Genomic DNA, 23,995 nt, shown 5'->3' on the forward strand with positions numbered 1-23,995 from the left:
AGCATGGTACACACGTCACCCCAATTGGAGTAGGGGCAGAGCAGAGCCGCCACCTGCACCCGAAAGGTAGGCAGACCTGCGATCGACCCGTGGAACAGGCCCAGCGGCCGGCCAGTGTGGTAGGCACTTCACCCCAATTGGAGTAGGAGCAAAGCAGAGCCTTCCCCCACGCCTGGAACAGGCCCAGCGGTCCGCGTTTGTGGTAGACAAGTCACACCAATTGGAGGAGGGGCAGAGCAGAGCCGCCGTCCGCACCTGCAAGGTAGGCAGACCTGCAACCGACAGGCGGATCAGGCCCGGTGGCCTGCCAGCATGGTATACATGTCACACCAATTGGAGTAGGGGCAGAGCAGAGCTTTTGCCCACGCCCCGAACAGGCCCAGCGGCCCACTGGCATGGTAGTCACGTCACCCCAATTGGAGTAGGGGCAGAGTAGAGCCGCCGCCCGTGCCTGCAAGGTAGGCAGACCGCCTCCCGACCCTGCAAGGGAGACTTTTCAACTATACAAGAGCAATATAAATATATAGGGGGAAAAATTTTCAAAAACACAACAGTTTCACCAAGCAGAAAGAAACGCAAGCAGTATGAAAAGACAAGGAAAGAAAGGACCACAAGCAATGAAGGTCAACTCAACTTTAGAAGAGGTAAGAGCTGCAGCAGATGGAATGTCAGATAAAGAATTCAGGATACACATGCTTCAGATGATCTGGAGTATCAAGGAAGACATTAGACAGCAAAATCAGACAATGAAATATCACTTCCACAATGAATTACACAAACATATCCAGGAAGCAAAAGACCAACTATACATGGAGATAGAGGTTATAAAAAACAAACAAACAGAAATCCTAGAAATGCAGGAAGCAATAAACCAACTTAAAAACTCAATGGAGAATACTACCAGCAGAGTAGAACACTTAGAAGATAGAACATCAGACAACGAAGACAAAGTATTTCAACTTGAAAAGAACATAGACAGCTCAGCAAGACTGTTAAGAAACCATGAGCAGAACATCCAAGAAATATGGGATAACATTAAGAGACCAAACTTAAGAGTCATTGGGATACAGGAAGGTACAGAACTCCAAACCAAAGGAATGAGCAATCTATTCAATGAAATAATACGAGAAAACTTCCCAGACTTGAAGAATGAGACAGAATCCCAAATCCTAGAAGCCTACAGGACTCCGAATGTGCAAAATCATAAGAGATCCACACCTAGACACATTATAATGAAGATGCCCAACATACAGAATAAGGAGAGAATTTTAAAAGCTACAAGAGAAAGGAAGCAGATTACATTTAGGGGTAAGCCAATCAGGATAACAGCTGATCTTTCAACACAGACTCTGAAAGCTAGAAGATCCTGGAATAACATATTTCAAACACTGAAAGAAAATGGGTTCCAACCAAGAATTGTGTATCCAGCGAAATTAAGCTTCAGGATGGAAGATGAAATTAAAACCTTCCACGATAAACAAAAGTTTAAAGAATTTGCAGCTAGAAAACCATCTCTTCAAAACATCCTCAGCAAAACATTACAGGAAGAGGAAATGGAAAATAACAATGAAAACCAACAGTGGGAGGTAGGACAGTAAAGGGGGGGGAAATAATCAAAGAGGAAAACAAACCATGTTTAGTAACATAAATAAACAAATATGGCTGGAAGAACAACCCATATCTCAATAATGACCCTAAATGTTAATGGCTTAAACTCACCAATTAAGAGACACAGGCTAGTAGAATGGATCACAAAACAAGACCCAACAATATGCTGCCTACAGGAGATGCATTTGATAGGAAAAGACATACATAGGCTGAAGGTGAAAGGTTGGGAAAAATCATATCACTCATATGGACTTCGGAAACAAGCAGGAGTATCCATACTCATATCAAATGAAATAGATTTCAAGCCAAAGTTAATCAAAAGGGATAAAGAGGGACACTACATACTGCTCAAGGGAACCATACACCAACAAGACATAACAATCATAAATATATATGCCCCAAACAATGGTGCAGCTATGTTCATCAAACAAACTCTTCTCAAGTTCAAGAGTCTAATAGACCACCATACCATAATCATGGGAGAGTTCAACACACCTCTCTCACCACTGGACAGATCTTCCAAACAAAAGTTGAATAAGGAAACTATAGAACTCAATAACACAATTAATAACCTAGACTTAATTGACATATATAGAATATACCACCCAACATCAAGCAGTTACACTTTTTTCTCAGCAGCACATGGATCCTTCTCAAAAATAGATCATATATTGTGTCACAGGGCAACTCTCAGACAATATAAAGGAGTAGAGATAATACCATGTATCTTATCTGATCATAATGGAATGAAACTGAAAATCAACGATAAAAGAAGGAAGGAAAAATCATGCATCACTTGGAGAATGAACAATAGGTTACTGAATGATCAATGGGTTATAGAAGACATCAAGGAGGAAATTAAAAAATTCTTAGAGATAAATGAAAACACACACACAACATATCGGAATCTATGGGACACACTGAAAGCAGTTCTAAGAGAAAAATTCATTGCTTGGAGTTCATTCCTTAAAAAAAGGAAAAACCAACAAATAAATGATCTCATACTTCATCTCAAAATCCTAGAAAAAGAAGAGCAAAACAACAGCAAAAGAAGTAGAAGGCAAGAAATAATGAAAATCAGAGCTGAAATTAATGAAATCGAAACAAAAGAAACAATTGAAAAAATTGACAAAACTAAAAGTTGGTTCTTTGAAAAAATAAATAAAATCGACAGAGCCTTAGCCATGCTAATGAAGAGAAGAAGAGAGAGAACTCAAATTACTAGCATATGGGAAGAAATAGGCAATATCACAACAGACACTTCAGAAATACAGAAGATAATCAGAAATTATTTTGAATCCTTATACTCCAATAAATTAGAAGATAGTGAAGGCATCGATAAATTTCTTAAGTCATATGATCTGCCCAGATTGAGTCAGGAGGATACAGAAAACCTAAACAGACCAATATCAATTGAGGAAATAGAAGAAACCATCAAAAGACTACCAACTAAGAAAAGCCCAGGACCAGATGGGTATACAGCAGAGTTTTACAAAACCTTTAAAGAGGAACTAATACCAATACTTTTCAAGCTACTTCAGGAAATAGAAAAAGAGGGAGAACTTCCAAATTCATTCTACAAGGCCAACATCACCCTGATACCTAAACCAGACAAAGACACTTCAAAGAAAGAAAACTACAGACCAATATCTCTAATGAACCTAGATGCAAAAATCCTCAATAAAATTCTGGCGAATCGGATACAAAAACATATCAAAAAAATTGTGCACCATGATCAAGTAGGATTCATCCCTGGGATGCAAGGCTGGTTCAATATACAGAAATCAATAAATGTTATTCACCACATCAATAGACTTAAAAATAAGAACCATATGATCATCTCGATAGATGCGGAAAAAGCATTCGACAAAGTACAGCATCCCTTTATGTTCAAAACTCTAGAAAAACTAGGGATAACAGGAACATACCTCAATATTGTAAAAGCAATCTATGCTAAGCCTCAGGCTAGCATCATTCTGAATGGAGAAAAATTGAAGGCATTCCCTCTAAAATGTGGAACAAGACAGGGATGCCCTCTCTCACCACTTCTGTTCAACATAGTATTCGAAACACTGGCCAGAGCAATTAGACAGACGAAAGAAATTCAAGGCATCAAAATAGGAAAAGAAGAACTTAAATTATCACTATTTGCAGGTGACATGATTCTATACCTAGCAGACCTAAAAGGGTCTACAAAGAAACTATTAGAGCTAATAAATGAATTCAGCAAAGTGGCAGGATATAAAATCAACACGCATAAATCAAAGGCATTCCTGTATATCAGTGACAAATCCTCTGAAATGGAAATGAGGACAACCACTCCATTCACAATATCCTCAAAAGAAAAAAAATACTTGGGAATCAACCTAACAAAAGAGGTGAAAGACTTATACAATGAAAACTACAGAACCCTAAAGAGAGAAATAGAAGAAGATCTTAGAAGATGGAAAAATATACCCTGTTCATGGATAGGCAGAACTAACATCATCAAAATGGCAATATTACCAAAAGTTCTCTATAGGTTTAATGCAATGCCAATCAAAATCCCAATGGCATTTCTTGTAGAAATGGAGAAATCAATCATGAAATTCATATGGAAAAATAAAAGACCCAGAATAGCAAAAACAATGCTAAGCAGGAAGTGTGAAGCAGGCGGTATAGTGATACCAGACTTCAATCTATACTACAGAGCAATAGTAACAAAAACAGCATGGTACTGGCACCAAAACAGGCGGGTGGACCAATGGTACAGAATAGAGGACACAGAAACCAATCCACAAAACTACAACTATCTTATATTTGATAAAGGGGATAGAAGCATGCAATGGAAGAAGGATAGCATCTTCAACAAATGGTGCTGGGAAAACTGGAAATCCATATGCAACAAAATGAAACTGAATCCCCTCCTCTCGCCATGCACAAAAGTTAACTCAAAGTGGATCAAGGAGCTAGATATCAAATCAGAGACTCTGCGTCTGATAGAAGAAAAAGTTGGCGCCGATCTACATATTGTAGGGTCGGGCTCCAAATTCCTTAATAGGACACTCATAGCACAAAAGTTGATAACAAGAATCAAAAAATGGGACTTACTTAAACTGAAAAGTTTTCTCTCAGCAAGAGAAACAATAAAAGAGGTAAATAGGGAGCCTACATCATGGGAACAAATTTTTACTCCTCACACTTCAGATAGAGCCCTAATATCCAGAGTATACAAAGAACTCAAAAAATTAGACAATAAGATAACAAATAACCCAATCAACAAATGGGCCAAGGACCTGAACAGACACTTCTCAGAGGAGGACATACAATCAATCAACAAGTACATGAAAAAATGCTCACCGTCTCTAGCAGTCAGAGAAATGCAAATCAAAACCACCCTAAGATACCATCTCACTCCAGTAAGATTGGCAGCCATTATGAAGTCAAACAACAACAAGTGCTGGCAAGGATATGGGGAAAAGGGTACACTTGTACATTGCTGGTGGGACTGCAAATTGGTGCAGCCAATTTGGAAAGCAGTATGGAGATTTCTTGGAAAGCTGGGAATGGAACCACCATTTGACCCAGCTATTCCCCTTCTAGGTCTATTCCCTAAAGACCTAAAAAGAGCATGCTACAGGGACACTGCTACATCGATGTTCATAGAAGCACAATTCACAATAGCAAGACTGTGGACCCAACCTAGATGCCCTTCAATAGACGAATGGATAAAAAAAATGTGGCATTTATACACAATGGAGTATTACTCTGCATTAAAAAATGACAAAATCATAGAATTTGCAGGGAAATGGATGGCATTAGAGCAGATTATGCTAAGTGAAGCTAGCCAATCCCTAAAAAACAAATGCCAAATGTCTTCTTTGATATAAGGAGAGTAACTAAGAACAGAGTAGGGACGAAGAGCATGAGAAGAAGATTAACATTAAACAGGGATGAGAGGTGGGAGGGAAAGGGAGAGAGAAGGGAAATTGCATGGAAATGGAAGGAGACCCTCAGGGTTATACAAAATTACATACAAGAGGAAGTGAGGGGAAGGGAAAAGTAATACAAAGGGGAGAAATGAATGACAGTAGAGGGGGTAGAGAGAGAAGAGGGGAGGGGAGGGGAGGGGAGGGGGGATAGTAGAGGATAGGAAAGGCAGCAGAATACAACAGACACTTGTATGGCAACATGTAAATCAATGGATGTGTAACTGATGTGATTCTGCAATCTGTATATGGGGTAAAAATGGGAGTTCATAACCCACTTGAATCAAAGTGTGAAATATGATATATCAAGAACTATGTAGTGTTTTGAACAACCAACAATAAAAATTTTAAAAAAAAGAAAATTCAAAGGAACAGAAGGCACCAGTTTCCCAGTTCTTGCCCTGGGATAATGAAACTTTCCAAGGAATTCCTGGTTACCTGACCAGCATATGCCCACTGGCTAGATTTTAGTCTTCAGACTCACTTCTTGGTACTTGGGATATTTTGGCTATTACTGTCATTTGCAGCTGCCATTTACTCAGAGATTCTAATGAAACAGGCACTGGGCTGAGCACCTATGTACATATTTCAATTTGATCCTCTTCATATGCATCCTTATATAAGCAGTTTGCCTACATAGTGGATACTTATTCTACATTTTTCCATTTTATAGGACAGGAAACTAAATATCAAAGAGGCTTAGTAACCACCAAATTTCACAAAACTTTTGAGTGGAGGTTTATAAAAGTTTTATGTGAAACTATGCATTTGTTCAGAGAGCAGCATGAAAATCAGATTCTTTTTTATTCATTTTTTAAAAAAATAAGTGACAGCGTAATGTATTACAATTCTTATTACACATATACAGCACAACATATTTCTGATTGTATATAAAGTATATTGACACCAGTTCACATCTTCATACGTGTACTTTTTCTATCACATTCCATCATGCTGGCTAATCATACCCTGCCCCCTCTTTTTCCCTCCCACCCCTCTGCCCTATCTAGAATTCGTCTATTCATCCCATGCTCCCCCTCCCTACCCCACTATGAGTCAGCCTCCTTATATTAGAGAAAACATTTAACATTTGTTTTTTTGGAATTGGCTAACTTCAGTTAGCATTATCTTCTCCTACGCCATCCATTTACCTGCAAATGCCATAATTTTATTCTCTTTTATTGCTGAGTAAGATTCCATTGTGTATATATGCCACATTTTTTTATCCATTCATCCACTGAAGGGCATCTAGGTTGGCTCCGCAGTTTAGCTATTGTGAATTGTGCTGCTATAAACATTGATGTGGCTGTGTCCCTATGGTGTGCTGTTTTTAAGTCCTTTGGGTCTAGGATATATAAAGAACTCAAAAAGCTAAGCACCAAAAAAACCCCAAATAACCCAATCAACCAATGGGCCAAGGACCTGAACAGACACTTCTCAGAAGAGGACATACAATCAATCAACAAATATATGAAGAAATGTTCATCATCTCTAGCAATTAGAGAAATGCAAATCAAAACTACTCTAAGATTTCATCTCACTCCAGTCAGAATGGCAGTTATTATGAATACAAACAACAATAAGTGTTGGCGAGGATGTGGGGAAGAAGGTACACTCATACATTGCTGGTGGGACTGCAAATTGGTGCAGCAAATATGAAAACAATATGGAGATTCCTTGGAAATCTGGGAATGGAAAGTCAGACTCTTGAAAAGAGTAAGACTCCAGGAGAAGAAATCTGAAAGCAGGTCCAGGGTAGTTACTATTGAGGTGACATGGAGCTCAGGGCTCCCCCTTCCTCCTCAAGATGGTTACATATCAGCTATACAAAAAAAGTGCCAACCTGTTGGGCCTGCAGCCACCAACTTATACTAGCCTGGTCCTTTGTAAAAAGTCAAGCTTCCCCATTCTTCCAATTTCCCACATCGACATTTCTGAAATTTGTGGTAAAGCAAGGTTATCTTCTGCTATAGTACATATACAAGAGCACCATGTAGAAATACAAAGTTTCTGCTGCATCTAGAGCAGTCAGGAGGAAGCTGAGGAAGTCACTGCAGTGGGACTTGGCAGCCCACTTACCTTCTCTGGCCATGTGGCTACCTTGGCCCAGAAACTGGTTGGTTTATGAAAAGTCTGCTCTTCCTGTGTGCATTGACCAAAAGGACAAGAGAGGCTTCTGTAAAATTTAAGTACTGGGTCGAATTTGAGCAGCCAGATCACCCACCAAATCATGAGCATAGGATAAACAATGCATTAATTTAATTCCAGTAAGAAGGAGGAAGATGAGCCCTAGGGTAACATTTACATATGCTATCCAGGTAAGTATGGATGAGGGCTAACCCTCCTCCATTCTGCTTTCCTCCCTGGGTGAAAATACCATCTCATCATCACCAGAATCTGAGAAGGTGCAGCTTTCTGATCTGCCACATTCCACCCTCCAGAACTATGAGCCAATGTAAGATCCTTTTCTGTATTAATTGTTGCACATAGTTACAGCTAGAGCAAATAGACCAAGAGAGCATGGTTTTGAGTGTTGTCTTGTTCTGAGGAGAAAGAGAAAGAGAGAAAGTCCCTGGATGATCTGGAACTGCAATACTCCTAAGATTAAGGCAGTGGTGACTCCCTGGTGGGGATGAACAAGGTCTTTTCAGAACAGGTTGCCTCTTGCACAACTTGAAATTGTGTGCATGGAGGTGATGAAATATCTTCCATCTTCTCCAAACCTTCAGTGAAGAAACAAAGGTTTTTTTTTTTTTTTTTTTTTTTGTTGTTGTTTGTTTGTTTTGTACTCGGGATTGAACCCAGGATTGCTTTGCCTGAGTTCCATCCCATTTTCAATTTTTATTTTGAGACAGTGTTTTACTTAAGGTCTCACTGAGTTGCAGAACATGTGACTCCCCTTCCTCAGTGGCTGGGATTACAGGTGTGCACCACACTACTGGCAGTTAAGTCCTCATGTGTGTAGAATTTCTGTGCATGAATCAGAGCAAATGTCTTGGTCCATGATTCAAAGAGTATGTGGAATAAAGTCTATGGTGGTCAGACCTTTATGATGAGCCAAATTTGCAGGACTAGACAGCAAAGCAATGACAACAGAGCTGCCTTCCCCCTTCTGGTCTTCATGCAGAGGATGCTGGACTTCTATGAACAAATATTAGGTGGTCGAGCCACATTATCCAGCCTTTAAGTGATAAGAAGACCCTGGAAAAGAAATGGGCCACATACAAATATATACATGTTGCCTAAATATGGAGATGCAGATGAAGTGCAATAGCAGCATGGATGTGTATCATCTTTTTTTGCAGTTAATAATGCTGATGTGGTGGCACTTTAGGGAACATTAGATACTTTCACTCTGAAGGAAATGAACAGTATGACACAGACAAGGAGAAAACCACCCTAAGATACCATCTCACTCCAGTAAGATTGGCAGCCATTATGAAGTCAAACAACAACAAGTGCTGGAGAGGATGTGGGGAAAAGGGTACTCTTGTACATTGCTGGTGGGACTGCAAACTGGTGCGGCCAATCTGGAAAGCAGTATGGAGGTTCCTGGGAAAGCTGGGAATGGAACCACCATTTGACCCAGCTATTGCCCTTCTTGGACTATTCCCTGAAGACCTTAAAAGAGCGTACTACAGGGATACTGCTACATCGATGTTCATAGCAGCACAATTCACAATTGCTAGACTGTGGAACCAATCCAGATGCCCTTCAATAGATGAATGGATAAAAAAAATGTGGCATTTATACACCATGGAGTATTACGCAGCACTAAAAAATGACAAAATCATAGAATTTACAGGGAAATGGATGGCACTAGAGCAGATTATGCTTAGTGAAGCTAGCCAATCCCTAAAAAACAAATACCAAATGTCTTCTTTGATATAATGAGAGCAACTAAGAACAGAGCAGGGAGGAAGAGCAGGAAGAAAAGATTAACATTAAACAGATACATGAGGTGGGATGGAAAGGGAGAGAAAAGGGAAATTGCATGGTAATGCAGGGAGACCCTCATTGTTATACAAAATTACATATAAGAGGTTGTGAGGGGAATGGGAAAATAAACAAGGAGAGAAATGAATTACAGTGGATGGGGTAGAGAGAGAAGATGGGAGGGGAGGGAGGGGGGATAGTAGAGGATAGGAAAGGTAGCAGAATACAACAGTTACTAATAGGGCATTATGTAAAAATGTGGATGTGTAACCGATGTGATTCTGCAATCTGTATTTGGGGTAAAATTGGGAGTTCATAACCAACTTGAATCTAATGTATGAAATATGATATGTCAATAGCTTTATAATGTTTTGAACAACCAATAAAAAAATAAATTAAAAAAAAAGAACAAAAATTTAACAGGAGTTTAATTTGGGAAAATAATTCTAAACAGGGCCTAGGGGCAGGACAGGGGAACTAATAATGAAAAAAAAAATGGTTGGAAAACACTTTTCTTTACACATGTAGTGAATATGTAAAGGAAAGTAAAAAGAGAAGTAGAAAATACTGGGGTGATGTTCAGAAAATTGAAAGCATATTGGTTCCTATTTAAGACAAAGGAACAAGTCAAGGGCTTCAGAGAACCTAGAAGCAAAGATTCAAGATCACCCATCTCAAGAAGCCCAGCAGCATCTGCAAGATTCCCAATGGCCTTGCCCTTGCCTTTCCTGCTGGCCCTGGTGGTGCTCAGCTGTAAGTCCACCTGCACTCTGGGCTGTGACCTGCCTCAGATTCACAACCTGGGTCTTGAAACTCCTGAGAAAAATAAGGAGGGGACCCTGACACTCCTACAAAAAATGAGGAGAATTCCCATTTTCTCCAGCTTGAACTCTGGGAAGGACTTTGCTTTCCCCCAGGAGCAGTTGGAGGGTGAGCAGGTGCAGAAGGCTCAAGCTGTTGCTGTCCTCCATGAGATGACCCAGTAGACCTTCAACCTCTTCAGCACCCAGGAGGCCTTTGCTGCTTGGAACAAGACCCTCCTGGAAACCTTCCTCACTGGCCTCCATCAGCAGCTGGATGACCTGAAAGCCTGTGGGACCCAGCAGGTGGGGGTGGAAGAGGCTCCCCTGAGGGCTGTGAGGAAATACTTCCACAGGATCACTGTCTACCTGAAGGAGAAGAAATACCTGCCTTGTGCCTGGGAGGTGGTCAGAGCAGAAATCATGAAATCCTTCTCTTCATCAGCGAATTTGTATGAAAGACTAAGGAGCATGGAATGGGACCTGGTCCAGCAGGGAAATGCTTCTCACTGATGAACACACCTTACCACACTCCAACAAGTTCTGCCATTTCAAAGACTCTCATTCCTACTGGAATTGTGAAATGAATTCCATCAGTTTATCAGATGATTTCAGGAATATTAGGCAATATCATTTTTCTACACGTGACCATGATGATGTATCTGTTTATTTAAATATTTATTTTTATACTATTTATTAGATCTATTTTTGTTCATATAACATCATATGTACCTTTACATTATGGCTGATAAAACAAAATATACTTTATATACATATATTTTTTATTTCGCTATTTGTATTAAATTTGTAGTAGTGCTTATTCTTGAAAAGACAAATAAATCCTGAATTGCAATGTTATAAAAAAATGAATGGTAGAATTAACTCACCACTAATGCTAAATTTACACTGTCCATAACAATTCACTTTATCTAAGCCAGGTTTTGTTTTTTTCTCAGGACGATGAGGTGAACAACAGAAGCACAGTTATTGCTCTCTTCGGTCCCATGTTTAGAGGAAAGAAAACCTAAACTGAATTATCCTACTTAATATCAATTATGTTAAAAGGTATAAAGAGGAGTATGAAAACCAATGAAATTCTCTGAACAGAAGGTAATTGCAGCATGTTAGGAGAGAAAGGCGAAAGCAGGCACGTCTTCTATAATTTGACTGCTAGACAACCAAGTTCAAATGCCCGTTGAATAAATGAGTTTTCAATTTACAAGAAATAAATGTCTGATGGGTCATAACTGTCAACTGGAAGTCCAGCAATGGAGGTGGTCTTGTGGAGAGAGAGTGTAGAGAAAGAAAAGGATTAAAGCTTAACCTTGAGGACCTTCAACATTTAAAAGGATGAGAGAGAAAATTGAGGAAGGAGACAGAGTTGAAAGATGCTGACATTAGAAGGAGAAGAGGAGAGAATGGCAGTAAAACAGTATCCTTAGGAAATAAACTTGCTTAGAAGAAGAGGAATGAATAGATTTATGGAAGATATGGATTGAAACACATTGGGAAAGTGGAGGGCAGGGAAAATCTTAGTGATCGAGAAGAATCAATCAGTAGAAACCATGTTATCCAAGGTAGTGACGAATAAGAGAAGAGTAATTAGGGTTGACATATTAAAAAAAAAGAATGAGAGGTTGTAATCTTAGGCAGAGGAGAAAAGTGAGTTATGATCTAAAAAATAGTGTAGGGTTTTTTTTTGTATACAGTTTTCACCTCTGAAATATATTTATGTTCAAATGGATTTCATATATTGGCAAGTCATATTAGTAACTTTTCTATTGTATTAATGTTAAATCATGATATCTTTAATTACAATGGTCATTTTTCCTATATTAGTAAGTACTATGTTAAATGTCAGTAAGCTGCTCTGTGGGTTGAAACCGTCACCGCACTGGGAAATTAGATAGAACTAATGACCTTGTGAGAGGTGGATCTTAGAATTAGTGAGTGGAAATGACACTGGAGGAGTTGGCAGGTGAGTAAGAGTAGAGAAGAACTCCCCTGCAGCACGTCACCTGAGGGGCCAGTCATCTGAATTTCCCTCCAATTCAGACTTACTTCTGTCTTCCTTTGGCTTCTGGTGCAATCAATCATAGCTTTCTAGGAATATCACCACAGAACTAAAAATGGTGTGTTGAAAATTTTTGGAAATACTGGCTCAATGTTGTTACATTTTTATTTTTTTGTTTGACTTCTAACCTCAAGATGAAAATGAAAGTAATTCAAAATCATCAGGACAACTCTTTGCTCAGGAAAATATTAAATGAATAAGAATGTGTAGGTACAACTAGGCGGCGACCCCCATCAGCACAGACAGAGGCAGTGAGGGAACAGCTGACTACAGAGCTGACAGAGTAAATGTTGTAAGACTGAATATTTGACAGTCTGACACCTGGAGAGGCTCCAAGTCTGATTACCAAAGCAGAGTTCCCTAACCTGAAGCCAGTCCAGGGTGGTGTGAGCAGAGAGGGGAGGAGAGAGAGAAAGAGGGAGAGGATGATTATGTAAGCTCACTCCTTTACCCACAGCTGGGAAAAAAAGAAGACCAAATTAAAATGCAAGAGGAACAACAAAGTCAGTGAAGGAGATCAAGCAGTTTAGCCCAAATTGTGGGCTCAAAGTCCTGCTGAGAGTCGCCGTCATTTTGTGGAGCCCACAGCTGGCCTGTTGCCCTACAATAAATTAAATCAACATGACATCTCCTCACCTCCAGCTAGCAACAAATAAAACCAAAGAGACTGTCCCTGCAGTGGGATGTCACTATAATCTGTGTAGAAGGACCTTGTACATGAGTCCCTCCTAGCCAAAAGTTGCTGAAACCCCCTACCCCTCAGCAGCCACCAGAGGTTTAGGGGAGCAGACTGCCCTGGAAGTGCTAGCTTAACTCCACATGGCCTTTGTGGCAGGCTAGATAGAGAAGGCACAGAAGCCCACAGTGACAGGAAATGAAAGTGCAGAACCAGGCAGGAAAGCAGTCTGTGTCCCAGCAGCAGATGGGGACAGTCTCTGGAAGTTAGAGCTGCAGCAGGTCAGAGATTGGACATGGGTGGGATGGCTATTTCACTCTCAGATAGCAGAGGCGGATAGCCCCCATGATGCCTGACTGCAGTCAGCAGGAGCTTGGACCATGTCTGTGTCTGTCCCAGTCAGTGGAGGGGAGCAGCTCTAGTGGTTTGTGACTATGGGCAGTGGGATCTCGAAGGCAGGCAAACTGGTTAAGCCTCTTTCTCAGTACCAGAAAAAGTGTCCCAGTAATCTGAGTAGGTCAGGGGGGGCACTTTTGCACCACACACCACCCATGGAGAACCCACAATGACAGGCCCCATGGTTGCAGAGAGACACCAGGCTCTGTGTCACTTTGAAAAGGACAATAGGAAGAAGAGTGGGTGGGGTGGTCACCCAGGACAGAGTGATTGTCCAGATCTAGGCCTCCTTAGTTCCTGCACACAGATAAATAGCCAACAGACAGAGTGCCACACCCTTGGAGCATCCAGCTTTAGGACATTGGGCTGATAAATGAGAACAGGCTGGTGGGGAGGCCCACAGCAACTCAAGCTTTGGCTCCTGGGCCCCAGCACCTCTAGGAGGGACCCAAAGCTGAAAGAGGTGGATATTTTCAATAGGTTCCAAATCCTGACAAAATCCAAAAAGCATTCAATAAGAATTTTCTTCATCTTGGCATGTTTAATTATAAATAGTTCTGATTATATATGTATTACTCTTCACTTTTATTTTATATTTGTGACCATAGTATTTGATCTTGTGCCTCAAGCAGGTTTCACTGTATTTCTTCTAATGTTTTAAAGCATTTATTAAAATTATTCTCTCTTTTTGAGCTCAGATTTATATTTTCTTTCCTTGCTCCCTCTTTTCCCTCTTAGATTACCTGCTATCAATTGCCCTCATACATTTTTTCTTCTCCTTGCCTTGATGTGAATTTAATTTTCTATGTTATCTTCTTTCATTATTATTTTCTCTCTTCTTTTATCCAAATTTTCTTTCCTCTCCTTTTCTGTATCTATATAATGTTGTAGCAATATTGGTATATTTAATTGATAATAATATTTTTCAGTCTATTCCAGAACTGTACTACAAGTTTATACTTGGATTAGAAAAGTTGTGGAGAAAAATTTCAATATGTTTTTGGTTTTTCCTAAGGTTGAATAGTATTTGGCTTTGCTCTAAAGTGATTGTACTAAATAGGGATCAATAGCTTCTCTCAAAATGATAATAATATTCATATTAAAGTGATAATGAACTGCATAAGTCGTACATTCAGTGAAAGTATCAACAGATGTGTATTTACCCAGCCTGGGGCTCTAAGAAACAAGCTCTCTAAATAGTCCCCTTAAATAAATAAAACAATAATCATCCTAATAGATGATTGGATATACTAGCAGTACACAAAAGGAGGGGAACAAACCATACCAAAGAAACCAGAACAATTGATCTCACATCTACCATATTGGAAGAAATGACATAAAAAGAATTTAGAAAGTTCATAGTGAAAATCTTCAACAAGCTAAAAGAAGATAAGAAATGAACTTAGAAAACAGAAGAAGTAAAAGATAATTTCAATAAAGATGTAGAATCTGAAAAATACAAAACAGAAGTACTAGAAATGAAACTCAATAAACCAAGTTAAGTTTTCAGCAGAAAGCTTCATTAATAGATAAGATCATTTTGAAGAGAGATTTTGAGGAATATGATACATTATGATTTATACAAGTTAGAGTCATTGAGTAAATTTATTTAGAAAGTTATGTTTATATTAGTAGCTTTTCAGATTTACTTTTGACTGAATTTTTTAAATTTAGACATTTTTAATTCTGTATTGAATACAAAGATTAAATTTAACAATTTTACTTGTTTATATAGTTACATATAATATTTTACTTATAACAGGCATATTCATTGGGTATATAAATACATACACATGTGTATTAAAACTTAATAGGCTGGACATGGTTGTATGCACCTTTAATTCCAGTGATTCCAGAGGCTGAGACAGAAGGATCGGACGTTTGAGGTCAGCCTGAGGAACTAAGGGAGGACATGGTACCTTAGCAAGGCCCTGTCTCAAAATAAAAATTAGAAGGGCTCCGGACGTGGCTCAGTCATAAAACGCTTCTGGGTTCAATACCTAGTAAGCTCCCCTACCACCATACAAAATTAATAGGGGTTTCAGTTGGGTCAATAATTCTAAAAGAGGGTCTCGGGGCAGGGAAGGGGAAATATATAATAAGAACATGGTTTGGAAACACTACTCTAAACACATGTAGTGAAAGCATAAAGGAAAGCAAAAACAGAAAGTACTGGTGACATTCAGAAAATTGAAAGCATATTCGTTCCTATTTAAGACATAGGAACAAGTCAAGGGCTTCAGAGAACCTCGAGGCAAAGATTCAAAATCACGCATCTCAAGCAGCCCAGCAGCATCTGCAAGATCCCCAATGGCCTTGCCCTTGCCTTTCCTGCTGGCCCTGGTGGTGCTCAGCTGTAAGTCCACCTGCTCTCTGGGCTGTGACCTGCCTCAGATTCACAATCTGGATCTTGCAACTCCTGACAGGAATGAGGAGGGGACCTGGACTCTCCTGGAAAAAATGAGGAGAATTCCCACTTTCTCCTGCCTGAAGTACAGAAAGGATTTTGCCTTTCCCCAGGAGCAGTTGGAGGGTGAGCAGGTGCAGAAGACTTAAGCTGTTGCAGTCCTTCATGAGATGACCCAGCAGATCTTCAACCTCCTCAGCACCCAGGAGGCCTTTGCTGCTTGGGAGAAGACCCTCCTGGACACCTTCATCACTGACCTCTATCAGCATCTGGATGACCTCAAAGAATGTGGGACCCAGCAGGTGGGGGTGGAAGAGGCTCCCCTGAGGGCTGTGAGGAAATACTTCCACAGGATCACTGTCTACCTGAAGGAGAAGAAATACCTGCCTTGCGCCTGGGAGGTGGTCAGAACAGAAATCATGAAATCCTTCTCTTCATCAGCCAACTTGTATGGAAGACTAAGGAGCATGGAATGAGACCTGGTCCAGCAGGGAAATGCTTCTCACTGATGAACACACCTTACCACACTCCCACAAATTCTGCCATTTCAAAGACTCTCATTCCTACTTGAATTCTGACATGAATTTAATTTTTCAGATGTATTCAAGCCTTTGCCCAACATTGCTTTCAAATCTATAGGCACTAGACCCTTACATCCCTTCAGATGTGTCCGTTTATTTATTTAAATATTTAACTATTTATATAATTTTATTTATTTTTTCTACATGATATTATATATACTTGGCAATATGATTAATAAAACTGAACATTTTCTTTGTATTTAAGCAGTTGATATTTTTGTTCTTTATTACTTTTTTAAGTTTTTTTTAACTCTTTACATTCTTGTAGGAGAAGGAGGGATTGGATTAATTTTTCTTTTCATTCTTTTCCATTTTATTTAAATAGCAACCAAAATTTTAGTTCCAAATGCTGATTTCTATGTTTAATTTATTTCATGGAATCTGTTACATCATTATTTTTTCCTATAGACAATTGAGATTAACAGAAAATCAATAAACTCTGGATGTGATGAAGGAAAATCATAAAATCCCCCCCCCACCACCACCAGAGGAAGAAAAAGATAACAGGACTTCTCTGACTCATCTTTCAGCTTACTCCATTGGGGTTTGTGCTTAGATACTCTTCATGTCTCACTAACTATCTCAATTTCATCTATTTCCCTCTGTAGTGATGGTTTCAATGCACACAATTGCTTTCTGATATTCTCATTTAATTTTTAATTTTTTTAACATATGTAAAAACACAAAAGTGGTACACATTAGTGCAATGCCATGTTGGATGTAATGTTTAAATCAGGTCAACACATTCATCTCTTTGAACATTTATCATGTCTCTGTTGTGAACCTCTCAAGATCCCTCCTTCCAACTTTTTCAAATGCACAAGGGATTAGTGCCCTGTAGAGTCACCGCATCCTGCAATCCCCTACTGACTCCTTGCTCATTTCCAGCTGTATTGGGGAACCATTGATCAGCCTTTCCCATCTTTGCTCACTTCTGCTCTCTGTGGTCTCTGGTAAGCACCATTCCACTCTCTGCTCCGAGGAGATCAACTTCTCTCTAGTTCCCATGTGAGTGAGATGAGGTGGCACTTGTTTTCTTGTCCTGGTTCATTTCACTTTACACGTGATCTTCGGTTCCAACCATGCTGCAGATCACCGCTTTTCATTCTCTTCTTGTGGCTGAATAATACTGCATTGGGCAGAGCTCCTGCAGCCCAGGATCTGCCCCTGATGCCCCATTTGTGCTAGTTCTCTGATTTGAATTGGCAGTTTCACATGTTTAAGTCTACTAGAAGACCAACTGAAATCTCTGAAATCATCTAATCTCGCATCAATTCTTTATTCTGTCAGGATCTCGTTTTCATCTGTCATATGAAAAAACAAAACTTTTATTGATTTTTATGCAGATCCCATGGCAATCACTATGTTAATAATTATGCACGCCATTTAACAACAGATAAATCCATAATCCTAAAGCTATTTATCCTTACACTATAACAATTTTAGGAAATACATGTTTTAACAATCCAGTTAACTCTTTTTTCTACTTTAACATATTGCTGTTACGATTTTAAAATCTTGCTCATTTTCCAGTAGAGATACCTGTATCAGGAATTCTTTATTATTTACTTTTCTACTCATTCAATTAAGATTTCTTCTCCATATAGTGCAACGATTTCATTAATCTTATACTCTTAGGGAAAAACAACAAATTCATTTGCAATTAATGTAATAGTCATGGGCATTTCCTTCAAATATGGAAAAGTGAAACTGGATCAAAAAATCCTCATCATCAATGTCTAAGCTGTAAAGTAAATTTGAGAGAAAACCAATCTTACAACAAAGATAACTCCATTGTATCTATCACTAAAAGTGAGCAATAGTTTGAGTATTTGGGGATTAAAAACATCAGAATTTTAAATATGAAATTTAACTATTCCATATGATATAGGATTCTGCACTCAGTCTAGGTCCTAGCTGAAGACATGTTTGATCCTGGACAATTCATTATACCCCTCTGGGACTCAGTCTTCATGAACAGGAAGTAGGATGCAAATATTTCTATAGTTGCAGGTATGAAAAACACTAAAACATTCAGAAACACTTAGCAGAGTACCTTCCACTGAATTAGAGCTTAGCAGTGAGAACAAATTTCTCATTTATTCATGGAGCTTTATGTAAGAATAACAAACTCTCCTAAATTGCTGTTTCTGGTGACAAAATGGCATCATTTAAAAACTTGAAATGAGAATTATCCCTGAAAAAAACTTGATATAGATACACCTTGACATTGAGTGTAACTGCGATCAATATTTAAACTGAGTTGGTGGCTTGTAAGTATCTTGTATGGGATTAGCATCTAAAACTGATGTTGGAAGTGTGTGTGTGTGTGTGTGTGTGTGTGTGTGTGTGAAGAATATTATCATATAGTATATAATATACAATTGTTGGTGGCATGTTTTTCACTATATGTGTATATATATATATATATATCTGTATACACAAACACACATGCACACTCAGATATATTGTGAAACTTGTGACACTTCCCCTTGCTCCCTACTTTTCTGAATCCTATCATGTCACTCCCATATCACAATAGTTTCCTCTCTCTCTGCTGCAGAAAATCCCAGTGTGCCTGGCATGGTGGTGCATACCTATAAACCTAGTGGCTAGGGAGGCTGAGAAAGGAGGATAAGGAGTTCAAGCCAACCTCAGAAACTTAGTGAGGCCTTAGGTCACTTAGTGACATACTGTCTCAAAATTAAAAAAAAAACTAAAAGCGCTGGGATGTGGCTCGAGGGTTCAATGTGCCACTGGATTCAATTCCTGGTACAAAGAGAGAGAGAGAGAGAGAGAGAGAGAGAGAGAGAGAGAGAGAGAGAGAGAGGGAGAGAGAGAGAGAGAGAGAGAGAGAGAGAGAGAGAGAGAAAGTATACAATCATAGAGTAAAAATGTAGCTTTCAGAATGAAAGAGTACAGATTTATAGCATTTATCACGTAATATCAGACATATGCTTCAATATGGTCAAACCTTAAGGACTTTAAGCTAAGGGACATAATTTTGTAAAAATCATTTTTGTACAGAACATCAGGGTATTGGTACCAAAACAGACAGAAAGACTAGTGGAACAAAAGACAAATCCACACAAATACAGTTATTTTTTACTAGAAATAAGCACCATAAACATACATTGCAGAAAATGTAGCCTCTTCAATCAGTGGTACTGGGAGAACTGGAATCCATCTGTAGCAGAATGAAATTGAACCCCTATCTCTCACCCTGCACAACACTCAAATCAAAGTGGATCATGGACCTAGGCATTAGATGAAAGACCATGTGTCTACTTGAATAAAATTTAGGCCCAACTCTCCATCATTTTAGCTTAGAAACTGACTTCCTTAACAAGACACCTAAAGGTCAAGAAGTAAAATCAAGAGTCAACAAACGGGTTGGAATCAATCTAAAAACCTTCTTTACAGCAAAGGAAACAATGAAGAACCTGAAGAGAAAGCCCGAAGAACAGGAGAAAATCTTTACCAACTACACCTCAATCAGGGCATTTATCTCCAGCATATATAAAGAACTCAAATAACTTAAAACCAAAAAAACAAAACAAAAACAAAAACACCACCAAAATAAACCAAACAATAAAGGGGCAAAGAAACTGAACAGGCACTTCACAAAAGAAGTATGATTGGTCAACAAATACATGAAAAATTGTTCAACATCTTTAGCAACTAGAGAAATGTAAATTAAAACCACAATGTGATTCCATCTCACTCCAGTCAGAATGGCACTTATCAGGAATAAATTAGCAGTAAATGTTGGTAAGGATGTGGGGAAAAAGGTTCACTCATACATCATTGGTGGGACTGCAAATTGGTGTAATCACTCTGGATAGTAGGATGGAGATTCCTGGAACGAAACCACCATTTTACTCAGTATTCCCACTCTTCAGCAAATACTCAAAGGACGTAAAATCAGCATAGTAAGTGACATAGCCACATTAATGTTTATAGCAGCTCAACTCACAATAGCTAAACTATGAAATCGACCTAGATGCCCTTCAGCAGATGAATGGATAAAGAAAATGTAGTGCATATATACACAATGGAATATTATTCATCCATAAAGAAGAACGAAATTATGGTATTTGCTGGTAAATGGGTGGAGTGGAAACTATCATCCTACGTGAAATAATCCACTTCCAAAAACCAAAGGCCAAATGTTCTGTCTGATATTCAAATGCTAACACACAATAAAAGGAGGGGGAAGAATAGAAGATTTTATCAGAATAGTGAACCCTCTCTCCCCTCTCTCTGTAGCTTCCTGAAAAAAAGTGTAATTTTTTTTAAATAAAAGAATTCTGGGAAGAGTCCTAGAGAAAACTGAAGAACAGTCACCTTTACGTGATCCTCTAAACTTTAGACTCAGCCAGGAAATGGAAGCTTATAAAAATTTGTGGTTGCAAAGTTCATCTCCTAAGCAACAGTGAAATATGTGTGGTACCCCCCCCCCTGCTGATTCTGATGCCTGGCACTTCCTCCTTATTCTTCTGGACCACATTCTTTCATTATGAAATCACAATAATCATCTTCCCTTCCTCTAGAATTCCCCAATGTGCTGCCTTCATTCACTGTTTTATAACCTGCCCTGCATATTCATACAGCTGTTTTCCCCCCTATTGTTTGTGGTCATAGAGTTCCCTCAAAAGTATTAACCCACCAAGTGAAAGCAAAAGTTGAGTGAGTTTTTGGTTTGTCAGAAACTTCTGTATTAGTGTATCTTTTTTTTCTATTCTTATGAATATTTTTGGAAACGAAGGTATTTCCCTGTGAAAACGTCAACATAGCTCTAATGAAAAGAAAATGCAAAGCAAGATCCCATTCACCATGGGACTGTTTCAAGATTTCCAGGGGACCATTGCCACCTCTTGGCCACTGCAGATGAAGACATTGTTCACTTTCTTCATATTTAATCAACTTATATTGAGTCTTCATTTATGACTTCTTCAATTTAAACCCTTTACATTCTTGCAGGAAGATGAGGTTTGGGGTAAATATTTCTCTTCATTTTCTTCTATTTTATTTTAAATAGCAATTAAAATTTTAGTTCTAATTGCTGATTTCTATGTTGAGTTCCTTTCATGTACATTAGTAGTTTTGCATTTCCCTGTCAACTTAGCCATGATACTTTTAGACAAGTTGAGATTAACAACAAAATCAACAAACTCTTGATATTATAAAAGAGAAGTATGGAAATCACACCCCAGATGAGGGAAAAGATAACGGGATTTCTCTTACTCATCTCTGCACCTACTACGATGGGGTTCCTGTTTAGATATTCATCTCTCACTAATTATGCCAGTTCCAGCTATTTTCCCCTGTAGTGATGTTCTCATACTCACAACAGGTAGTACATAAAAACACAAAAGTGGTGCATATTAGTGGGGTATCATATTATGTTTGGTGCAAAGTTTAAATCAGGTTAAACACGTTCATCTTCTTGAACATTTATCATGTCTCTGTTGTGAACATCTCAACATACCTCCCTCCAGCTTTTGCAAATGCACAGGACGTTAGTGCCCTGTATAGTCACCACATCCTGCAATCGCCCACCAGCTTCTTGCCCCCTTCCAGCTGTATGGTGAACCATTGACCAGCCTTTCCCATCTTTGCCCACCTTCCACTCTCTCAGGCCTCTGGTAAGCACCATTCCACTCTCAGCTCCTATGACATCAGCTTCTCTCTATTTCACATGTGAGTAACATCCTATGTCACTTGTCTTCCTGTCCTGTGTCATTTCACTTTATATGGTCATTTCCAGTTCCATCCACGCTGCAGATCACAGCTTTTCATTCTTATGTGTGTGCGTGTGTGTGTCTGTGTCTATAAATAATGTATCATATAGTATATAATATATGATTTTTAATAAATATTATCATAATATACATGTATAAACATATGTTTATGTACATGTGTATACATTTTCATTTGTCGATTGGGATATCTGTGACACTCTTCCTTGCTCCCTACTTCCATGTATCCTATCATGTTACTCCCGTATCACAGTAGTTTCCTCCCATTCTTATTCTAAAACCTCCAGTGTGCCTGGTGTGGTGGTGCATGCCTGTCATCCCAGAGGCTCTTCAGGCTGAGGCAGGAGGACGGCAATTTCAAAGCCAGCCTCAGCAACCTAGTGAGGCCATAAGCAACTTAGGGAGACACTGCCTCAAAATCAAAAAGTAAAAAGATACTGGATGTGGCTCAGTGTTTAAGTGCCCCTGGGCTTGATCCCTGGTACCAAAGAAAGAAAGAAAAAAAACAGAGAAAAAAAAAAAAACTCCACAAAACCCAAGAGTGATCACCTCCGTTATTTCTCATTAACCTGACCTGTGCTTGTGTACATCTGCTTCCTGTTCTATTATGCTTTCCGCTGTAAATTTTCTCTGGATTTGTATGCAGTCCCCAACTGAACACAATAGTTGAATGAAAGTTCTAGGTTTGCCAGAAACCTCCAAGAGAAGTTTTAGTTCCTCCTGGTTAATATTTTTGGAAAAAAATAAATACAATCATGATAGTGATATAAGAGTAGCTGTGACCATAAAAGAAAGAGAAAGCATGATTCATTTCACTCTGGACACTATTAACATATTGACAGAAGAAAACGCAGCCTACTGACTGAATTGGAAGGGAGGGGGATGGGAATAGGAAAGATAATAAAATAAATTGGACATAACTTTCCTGTGTTCATATATGAATACATGACTAGTGTAACTCAACATCATGTACAACCACAAGAATGGGAAGTTATACCCCATGTATGTATAATATGTCAAAAGGTACTCTACTGTCATGTATATCTAAAGATAAAGAATTTTAAAAAATTTTAAATAATATCACCAAAATTTATAGCTAGATGACTATAGACCAACCACTTTTCTAAGATTTTTGAAAGTGTTAACTCATATTTCTCAATAGCACTATTTGGGTTAGCTCATTTATGCAGTTCTTTGGATACAAAAATAAATCTAGAGGAATAAATTATTCCAAACGCATCAATGACCTAAGGTCAGATAATGACTTGCATGAAAGTTCTTTTTAAAGGACATTTAGAATAGACATGGACATGGGATTTATGAACCAAGAAGAAGCCTTCATGAAATCAGTAGAGCAAAGAGATTGAGATGACACAGGATTCTGTACTATTCCTCAAATGCCAAGATATTGCTGTGTGTTGTTTTTTAGAAGAGGTATACTGTGGGTGAATGCAACTGACTGGCTATAAGTTCTAAAGTCAAAATAGATAGCACATCTTTCAAATACTTCTAGAGGAATAGGTTTTTCTGCCCATTGAAAAAGAGTCTAAAATTAATGAGTGATTTCTTCTTTGAAGACATCAAAGTAACTAGAGTACCCCATCAACTGCAGATTCTCAGAACCCTATTTATTTACGACTCTTGAATTTTGTTGAGTTTAAGAATAATCCAAAAAAAAGCACGAAGGAGGTATAGTTGTGTGGGAGAACATGTGCCTAATGTGTTCCAGGCTCTGAGTTCAATCCATCACACAAAACAAAACAATCTAAAAATTTTCACTTTAACAA

General features: G+C 38.8%; 2 pseudogenes; both read left to right on the forward strand.

The window, feature by feature from the left end:
- The first annotated feature begins 10,219 nt into the window (after positions 1-10,219).
- Positions 10,220-10,825, forward strand: LOC124108852 (interferon alpha-5-like; annotated as a pseudogene).
- Positions 10,826-15,768: 4,943 nt separating this feature from the next.
- LOC124108849 (interferon alpha-5) lies at positions 15,769-16,341 on the forward strand (annotated as a pseudogene).
- Positions 16,342-23,995: the final 7,654 nt, after the last annotated feature.

The sequence above is a fragment of the Marmota monax genome, unplaced genomic scaffold (genome assembly GCF_021218885.2).
Source record: "Marmota monax isolate L192 unplaced genomic scaffold, Marmota_monax_Labrador192_F-V1.1 WCK01_AAM20220418_F8-fsc00033, whole genome shotgun sequence".
NCBI classification, from domain to species: domain Eukaryota; kingdom Metazoa; phylum Chordata; class Mammalia; order Rodentia; family Sciuridae; genus Marmota; species Marmota monax.